At 43.5% G+C, this 8,984-nt stretch overlaps 1 non-coding gene across 1 annotated transcript; it reads left to right on the top strand.

The window, feature by feature from the left end:
* Nucleotides 1-2,254: 2,254 nt before the first annotated feature.
* On the top strand, nucleotides 2,255-2,328 carry trnat-agu (transfer RNA threonine (anticodon AGU)). The gene has a single exon. It is a non-coding gene; the product is annotated as a tRNA-Thr (tRNA).
* The last annotated feature ends 6,656 nt before the right edge of the window (nucleotides 2,329-8,984 follow it).

Here is an 8,984-nt window from a genome sequence, read left to right as displayed (position 1 = left end):
TTTATAGACATCACCAAGGCCTTCGATCTTGTTAGCAGAGACAGACTCTTCAAACTGCTGTGGAAAATAGGCTGCCCTCCTAAACTCTTGGGCGTCATCTCTTCTTTCCACGAGAACATGCACAGTTCCGTCAGTTACAATGGAGCAACATCAGACACTTTCACGATCAGCAGTGGGGTAAAACAGGGCTGTGTCCTGGTGACAACTCTCTTCGGAACGTAGGAGGAGGCAGTTTAACCTGTCGAGCCTGATCTGTCATTCAATTACATCCTTGCTGATCATCTACCTCAACACCACTTTCCCGCGCTCTCCCCATATCCCTTGATGTCATGAGTATCAAGATTTCTATCAATTTCTGTCCTGAGCATGCTCAATGATTGAACTTTCACAAACCCCTGAGGTAAAGAATTCCAAAGATTCACCACCCTCTGAGTGAAGAAATTCCACCCTATCTCAGTTTTAAATGGCCTTTTAAATGAAACTTTAAGGAATACAAGCCCAGTTTCCTCATAAGACAATCCCACTATCCCAGGGATTAGTCTGGTGACCCTCCGTTGCACTCCCTCTGTGGCAAGTATATCCTTCCTTAGATAAGGAAACCAAAACTGTACACAATACTCCAGCACGATCTCACCAAGGCTCTATACAATTGCAGCAAGACATCTTTATTCCTGTACTCATGACCCCTCGTGTTAAGGCCAACATACCATTTGCCTTCCTAATTGATTGCTGCACCTGCATGCGAGCTTTTAGTGTCTCATGAACAAGGACACCCAGGTCCCTTTGGACATCAACACTTCCCAACCTCTCACCATTTAAGAAATATTCTGTCTTTCTGTTTATTCTACCAAAGTGGATAACTTCACACTTATTCACATTATATTCCATCTGTCATTTCATTCACTTATCCTGTCCAAGTCCCCTGGAAGCCTCCTTGTAACCTCCTCACAGCTCACATCCTTTACAATTGGCATATTCTTCTCCATGCTGCTATTTTAAACTTTCAGTGACTCAGATGGGGGTGTCCACCTGCATACCAGAGCTGATGACAAGCTGTTCATCTTGGCAAGACTGCGCACCAATACCAAAATGAGTCAGTTCTTGGTCTGTGAGTTGCTGTTTGCTGATGACGCTGTGCTGACATCCCATAATGAAGTTCATTAACAGCAGCTTGTATATCGGTTCTCCCTGGCCTGCAAGGAATTTGGACTGGCGATCAGCATCAGGAAGATCAAAGTTATGGGCCAGGACGTAGAGACTCCACCTTCCATCAACATCGACAACCTCACTTTGGAGGTTGTCAACAGCTTCACATACCTTGGATCAACAATCACCAGCAATCTGTCCCTTGATACTGAAATCAGCACCAGGATTGTCAATGTTGCAGCTGTCATGTCAAAGTTGAGAAGACGAGTGTGAACCGACAGCAAACTGATCGAAAATGTGAAGCTCTGCGTGTAACAGGCTTGTGTTCTCAGCACCCTCCTTTGTAGTAGAGAAGCATCAACAACTTATACAAGCCAAGAAAAGCAGCTGAACAGCTTCCACCTCCGCTGTCTCAGATGGATATTGGGCATCTCCTGGCAGGACAGAGTGCCGAATGAGGAAGTACACCAGCGTGCAGGGATCTGCAGCATGTTTGCCCTCTTGAGTCAGCGGTGACTCTGTTGACTGGGTCATGTGTGCTGAATGGATGACAGTCGCTTTGCTAAAGTCACGCTCTTTGGTGAGCTTGCTATCAGCATGAGACCAACAGGTCACCCACGTCTGTGATACAAGGACATCTGCAAAGTGAGATCTCAAGCTGACTGGGATTGGAGTCGATGCATGGGAAGTCCTTCCTGCTGACTGGAATTCCTGGAGAAAGGCATTCAGGAAGACCATGGGAAAAGCAGAGGACAAAAGAAATGACCAGATGGTGGGAAAGAGAGCTCAGAGGAAGGAAAAATTATCAGTCGACCTCGGGCCAATGATATTCATCTGTACCAGCTGCGGAAGGGATTGTCACTCACGAGTCATCCTCGACAGCCACAACAAACTATGTTTAATACAGAAGTGACGTACACCCCGGGTGTAGCCCATCGTCTTCCGAGACGGACGGTTGCCTATTACAATTACAACGACAGCGACAACTACAAGAGCGAGTCAGAGGCTGGGAACTCTACCGTGACGAACTCAGCTCTTGACTCGCCAAAGCCTGACCACTATCTACAAGACCTTCCTCTGATTTCAATTACATGTACATTCGTGATCTGGCTCTGTAGCTTAGTTGGTTAAAGCACCTGTCTAGTAAACAGGAGATTCTGGGTTCAATTCCCAGCAGAGCCTGATTTCACAGTAGCAACATGCTTGAAAAGTTTCATTATCAACACTGACATCTGTGTCTTGCGAACTTTAATTCAAAATACATGATGAATTTCAATCACTTAAAAAAACAGCCTTTGTGAAGGAAATGATTTTGGAATGGCTGTTCCTCCTTGTACAGAATTTTAGTGCTGATACATCAAAGGTAACTTCTTTGACATAAATTTGTTCACAGTTACATTCAACCTGGAAAACAGCTTGATATTAATCTCACTGAAGGAGAGTGTTTGTGTCATTATGTGTTGCTTTTAACCGAGACTGGGACATGACGCAAGTGGGAGGGTTTATCTGAGGTTTGGAATATTTGTCAGTCAGGAACAAGAAAAATCAAAGGAACCAAATAAGAAAACCTATGTCTCATGTGGTTACCGAGAAACGGTGAGAAGATATTAAACTTTGTTGTATTTAATACAACTGTGTGAACTTTGATCTTTGCGGCCTTTTATAAACAGTATTTGAAGGGTCTCAGTAAAAATGTTCAGTGTTGATGAGAGTGGGGTCTGGCTGAGCAGCTGCTTAATGTGACAGGGTCAGGACTGGATGCAGGAAGTTCTCTGACAGTCTCTCTCTGATGGGTTGAGTTGATTTTCAACTGGCAGCTGTTGCTGTTTTGATAATTCAAGTTCCCTCCACCGATTTTTTTGGACAGACAGTGCAGTATGAGGATGTAAAGGGTTAATGCTGAAAACAGTGGGATTAACCCCTCCCACAATCAGAGTGATGATGTAACAGTCACATGAGATGAGGTTTGGGAGGAGAGAGCAGCACCAAGGATGCCAGTTTCGGAGGCTTGATGAGTGTGTATATAGTATTGTGTAAATTAGAAAAGAGTTCTTCGTTCTTTCAGCAGGAAATGTGTCCAGAAAATATCACGAAACTCACAATTTTATTATTCAGGAGTTGGAACACAGGGATATTAACTCCAAGTGACAGTAGTGGTTTCATTTAACAAAAGAAAAGTAGAGAATAATATTGCTCATTGATTGAAATCCCCCAGTGAGGAGACAGTTAAACAGGTGATCTGTTGGGGCATCCTTCAATTCAAGGTTTCGGCAGCATTTAATCTCAATTTTTGGTGAAATTCTCTGTTTTTTGCATCTTTTTTAAATTCAGCTTTGATGGACCAGTGAAAAAACTGAAAAAAGTGAACAGATCCATCCTTTCTTTTCTTCCTTCTTCCCATCAGTTTCTCTTTTCTGTCCCAATTTAATCTGCTGTTTCTGCTGTTTTATCCATTCCAATCAAAATTCAACATTCCAATCAAATCTATTTGTTATTCCACAGTGTCTCTCCATGTGTTTTATTCTGTTGTATTCTCTCACAGTCTGTTTGATGATCAATTTCACATCTCACTCTGTTCTGGTGAAGATCAGAAGCAGTGTTAGCTGTTTGCAACACCCGACAAGTCGGCCTGAGGCTGTGTCTCATCGACAATGTGGAGTTAGGAACATAGAAACATAGGAGCAGGAGTCGGCCATTCAGCTCATCGAGCCTGCCCCACCATTCAATATGATCATGGCTGATCATCCACTTCAATGCCCTTTTCCCCACACTTTCGTCATATTCCCTTATGTCATTTGTATTTAGAAATCTATCAATCTCTGCTTTAAACATACTCAATGACTGAGCTTCCACAGCCCTCTGGGTTACAGAATTCCAAAGATTCACAACCCTCTGAGTAACAACATTTCTCCTCATCTCTGTCCTAAGTTGCTTGCCCCTTATTTTGAAATTGCGTCCCCTGGTTCTCGACTCCCCAACCAGGGGAAACATCTTAGCTGCATCTACCCTGACTGTCCTTTAAATATTTTGTGGGTTCCAATGAGATCACCTCTCATTCTTCAAAACTCTAGAGAATACAGCCCCAATTTCCCCAATCTCTCTTCATAGGACAGTCCCACCATCCCAGGAACAAGTCTGATGAACCTTCGTTGCACTCCATCTATGGCAATAATATCCTTCCTGAGGTAAGGGGACCAAAGCTGCACACAGTACTCCAAGTGCAGTCTAACCAGGGTTCTATACAATTGAAGCAAGAATTCACTACTCCTGTACTCAAATCCTCTTGCGATAAAGGCTAACATACTATTAGCCTTCCTAATTGCTTGCTGCACCTGCATGTTAGCTGTCAGTGACTTATTGACATGGACACCCAGATCACCCTTATATTCTATACCTCAGTTAATAAAGGAAAGGATTCCATATACCTGCTGAACCACCTTATTGACCTGTACTGCTACTTCAGGGATCTGTGGACATTCACTCCAACGTCCCTCACTTCCTCTACACCATTCAGTGTTCTCCCATTAATTGTGTATTCCTTTGCCTTTTTTGACGCCTGCTCTCGCTGTTCCCTGCTCTCCGAGTGAACTCTTGCTCCCTCTCCTGGGCTCTTTATGCTCCACTCTGCTCTCACTGTTTCCCGCTCTCTTAATGTATCAATATTTGTTTGCCTTGTGTTTAATTTAACATATGGATTAACTGTATTTTACAGTTGTAGGTTTTATTTGGTAATCCTGTACAAGTTGTGGATTGGTGTTCAATATTTAGCTCTGTGAAAACGATTGTGAATGAAAATATAACTTTCAATCTGATACATGGGCTGGTCTGCAAGCTCCAAGTCCTTCATTTTGTAGTAATGGAATTGATACTGTATCTTTCAGTCTTAATCTCTGTGGCATTTTTGAACTGGTATGTAATGCATAACATGGTCTAACGTCTGATGTACATTATTGGGATTCAAAGGATCATAGGAAATAGGGGCATTAGGCCATTCAGCCCATCGAGCCTGCTCCAACATTCAAACAGATCGTGACTGATCATCTACCTCTACGCCATTTTTCCTGCTATCTCCATATCCCTTGATCTTGTTAGTATTTAGAAATCTATCGATTTAAGTCTTGAATATGTTCAATGATTGATCTTCCACAGCCCTCTGGGATAAAGAATTCCACAGATTTCTCACCCTCTGAGTAAAGAAATTCCTGCTCATCTCAGTCTCAAATGGCCTGCCCTTATTCTGAGACTGTGTCCCCTTGTTCTAGACTCACTAGACAGAGGAAACATCCTATCCATATCTACCCTGTCACACCCTGTAAGAACTTTGTCTGTTTCAATGAGATCGCCTCTCATTCTTCAAAACTCTAGGGAATTTAGGCCCAGTTTCTGCAGTCTCTCATCATAAGACAATCCGACCATCCGAGGGGATGAGACCGGTGAATCTCTGTTGCACTCCCTCTGTGACAAGTCTATCCTTCCTTAGATAAGAAAACCAAAATTGTACAGAATACTCCAGGTGCGGTCTCATCTGGACTTCATACATCTTTACTCATGTACTCAAATACGCTTTCAATGAAGACAACATACCATTTGCCTTCCTAATTGCTTGCTGCACCTGCATACTAGCTTTTCGTGTCTCATGAACAAGGACACCCAGGTGCCTTTGGACATCGACACTTCCCAGCCTCTCACCATTTAAGAAATACTCTGCCTTTCTGTTTATTCTACCAAAGTGGAGAACTTCACACTTATTTATATTATATTCCATCTGCCATGTTCTTGCCCATTCATTTAACCTGTCCAAATCCCCTTGAAGCCTCTTTGCATTCATTCTGTACCTTTCAATCATGTAAATTTTGTCTGTTCTGTTTCAAGTTTTATATTTAAAATGTGACCATGGTGACAGAGTTTATTTAGATCTGATAGTGAGTTTGTTTTTGGACTGTGATTGATGTATCAACCTGTCAGCTGTATTGAATTGGAGTGAAATGGAAACAACTTCTGTCTCTCCTGCTGTTGTTTGACTGTTGGATTGAAAATGTGTCTCTCTTGACTTTGGGATCAGTGTCTGTCTGACTACTTCTTTTGTTTGTTCCAGTGGAACTGATGAACTGGCAGTATCTCTGTGCTTTGGGAGTGATCCTGTACCGACTGTGTGTTGGAACGAGATCACTGCACTTTTCCTTGTGTCCAAGAATCACCACATCCAGTCAGGTTCCTTCATGTATTTTCCTGCAGGAATGAAAGAACTGGTGAGGTAGAAGATACAAAAGCGATCAATGTAATCGTCCCAATAATAATCATTATGAACAATCACAAAATGAAAACCAGGAACACAAACAGTGTCAGTGTCTGACTCCACTGCAGTACTGCAGTATTCAGCTTCTGTTTACCAGGTGTTTGCAGTGGTTTTACAACAAGTTTGTGACATTCAGAAACAACACAAGCCCTGCACTGCTCAATGACTGGGACTGTCCGATAGAGCAGTGACCTTTACACAGTCACATTTCTATTTCAACGGAAAACAAGCAGCCACTATTTAAAATGTGCCTTTCACACTTCTCACCTGGTGTCTGCAATAAATGTTCTTTGTCTAACTGTCAACATCGTTATTTTGCGGCTATTTTCCCCCACTGTTCACGATCCAACAAACAGTGAGAGACTGGAACTAAAGCAGGAAAATTCCCTCTCCTTTGGGTGGTGAAATTGTCAGTGATTTTCAATAGTGATTTCTTCCCATTGTGTCTCCCTGAGCCTGTCCAGACACTGTCCGAGAATGAACTCTCCCTTCCCCGTGTCCCCGGCTCACTCCATGTTCCGGGAGCAGCTCCTGCTCCACAGTGTCTGTTACAAACACTCCCCGACTCCCCCTCAACTTCCAACCACTCAATGCTAATCTCTGAGCACATCTGCGGACACGCTCCCAAAGCAGTGGCTGCTGGAAGCAGATGCTGTTTGTTCCCTTCCCCCGGGCCCGGGAAGTCTCCATTAGCAGCTGATTTAAAGCATCTTCCCCTCATTGAGTGAATGGCTTCACAGACTGGGTTGGGGAAAGACTGCGCATGCGCTCCACTCCTCATTGTGACGTCCCACTGGGGGCGGTGCTACGTCGCGCGTGCGCAGATCCCTGCTGCAATTCCGCATTCAAACATCAATGGGAACTTTCCCCATTTCACCCTCATCAAAGTCCCAAAGAAAGTGAAGAGGGGCTTGGACTGGAGGGAGAGAGGGGCGGGGTCGGGGGAACCTAGAACCCAGAAAGCTGCCCACTTACCCCATTTAGATGCTCAATTTGCGGTCATTCCGTGCAGGGGGTTTGTTATTATTGAGCCCCTCCTGGTAAAACAATCCGATAGAAAGAGGGGAGAAAGGAGGGAGCCGGTGTGTTTGCTGGGACCTTGCAGAATTCATTTCAGCAGCAAAAGTCCCGGGTTATATTAACCCGAGTGAAACACGCTGTCAGTGAGAGGAAAACCGAACGGCCCTTTTCATCTTTTCATTGGAAACAAAGTAGAGCCGGAAGTGCGGCGAGCAGAGCAGACACACAAGCTCAATGACAGGAGAGCTTGGCCGTCCCTGAGTTTCAGCTCCCGGCTCTTACATTTCCTCATCCACACTGTCTTTACTGTGGATGTTCAGGGGTTCCTTGTCGGATCTGAGGACTGTATCCATTAAACATTCTGAGTCAGGAGATCCACACACTCTCTGTTATCAAGATTTATGGGCAGGAATGTTTCAAAACTTTGTCTATTAAATCGTTGTATTATTCACAGAACTAATGAGGCAATCGGTTCATTATTCAGGCCTTGAACTTGGTTTGGGTAGACCGAAAACTGAGAGGTTCAGCACCTTTCCACTTCTTCACTAATATAACTGATTTTTTTGATGAAGTAACAGAAAAGGTTGATGAAGGAAAAGCAATGGATGTTGTCTATATGGATTTTAAGAAAGCGTTTGACAGACTACCACATAAAAGGCTGGGTAACAAAACTGAGGCTCCTGGAATAGGAGGGTCAGTATCTGCTTGGATTTAAAAATGGATGAAATATCAAGAAAAGTGAGTTGTGATATTTGGTTGTTTTTCAGAATGGAAGATGGTGAACAGTGATGTCCACAAGGGTCAGTGTCAGGACCACCATATATAGAAATGACTTGAATAGTGGAATCACAGAATCACAGAATTGTTACTGCACAGAAGGAGGCCATTTGGCCCATCGTGTCTGCACTGACTCTCCAAATGAGCAATTCACCTCATGTCACTTCCCCGTCTTCTCCCCATAATCCTGCACATTCTTCCTTTTCAGATAACAGTCTAATTCCCCTTTGAATTCTTCAATTAAACCTGCCTCCATCACATTTTCAGGCAGTTCATACTTTAACCACTCGCTGTGTGAAAAAGTTTTTCCTCATGTCGCTTTTGCTTCTTTTACCAATTACTTTAAATCTGTGCCCTCTCATTCTCGATCCTTTCACAAGTGGGAACAGTTTCTCCCTATCCACTCTGTCCGCACCCCTCATCATTTTGAATACCACTATGAAATCTCCTCTTAGCCTTCTTTTCTCCAAGGAAAACAGTCCTAACTTCTCCAATCTATCTTCATAACTGAAGTCCCTCATCCCTGGAACCATTCCCGTGAATCTTTTCCATAATCTCTCCAATGCCTTCACATCTTTCCTAAAGTGTGGCACCCAGAACTGGATGCAGTACTTCAGCTGAGGCTAGTGTCTTATACAAGTTCAACATGACCTCCTTGTTCTTGTACTCTATGCCTCTATTACTAAAGCCGAGGATACTGTATGCTTTATTAACCACTCTCTCAACCAATGACATATAACCCCAG

This window comes from Heterodontus francisci, chromosome 35, assembly GCF_036365525.1.
Source record: "Heterodontus francisci isolate sHetFra1 chromosome 35, sHetFra1.hap1, whole genome shotgun sequence".
Taxonomy (NCBI): domain Eukaryota; kingdom Metazoa; phylum Chordata; class Chondrichthyes; order Heterodontiformes; family Heterodontidae; genus Heterodontus; species Heterodontus francisci.
The sequence above is the reverse complement of the archived record's forward strand: the minus strand, read 5'-3'. Positions and strand labels throughout refer to the sequence as shown.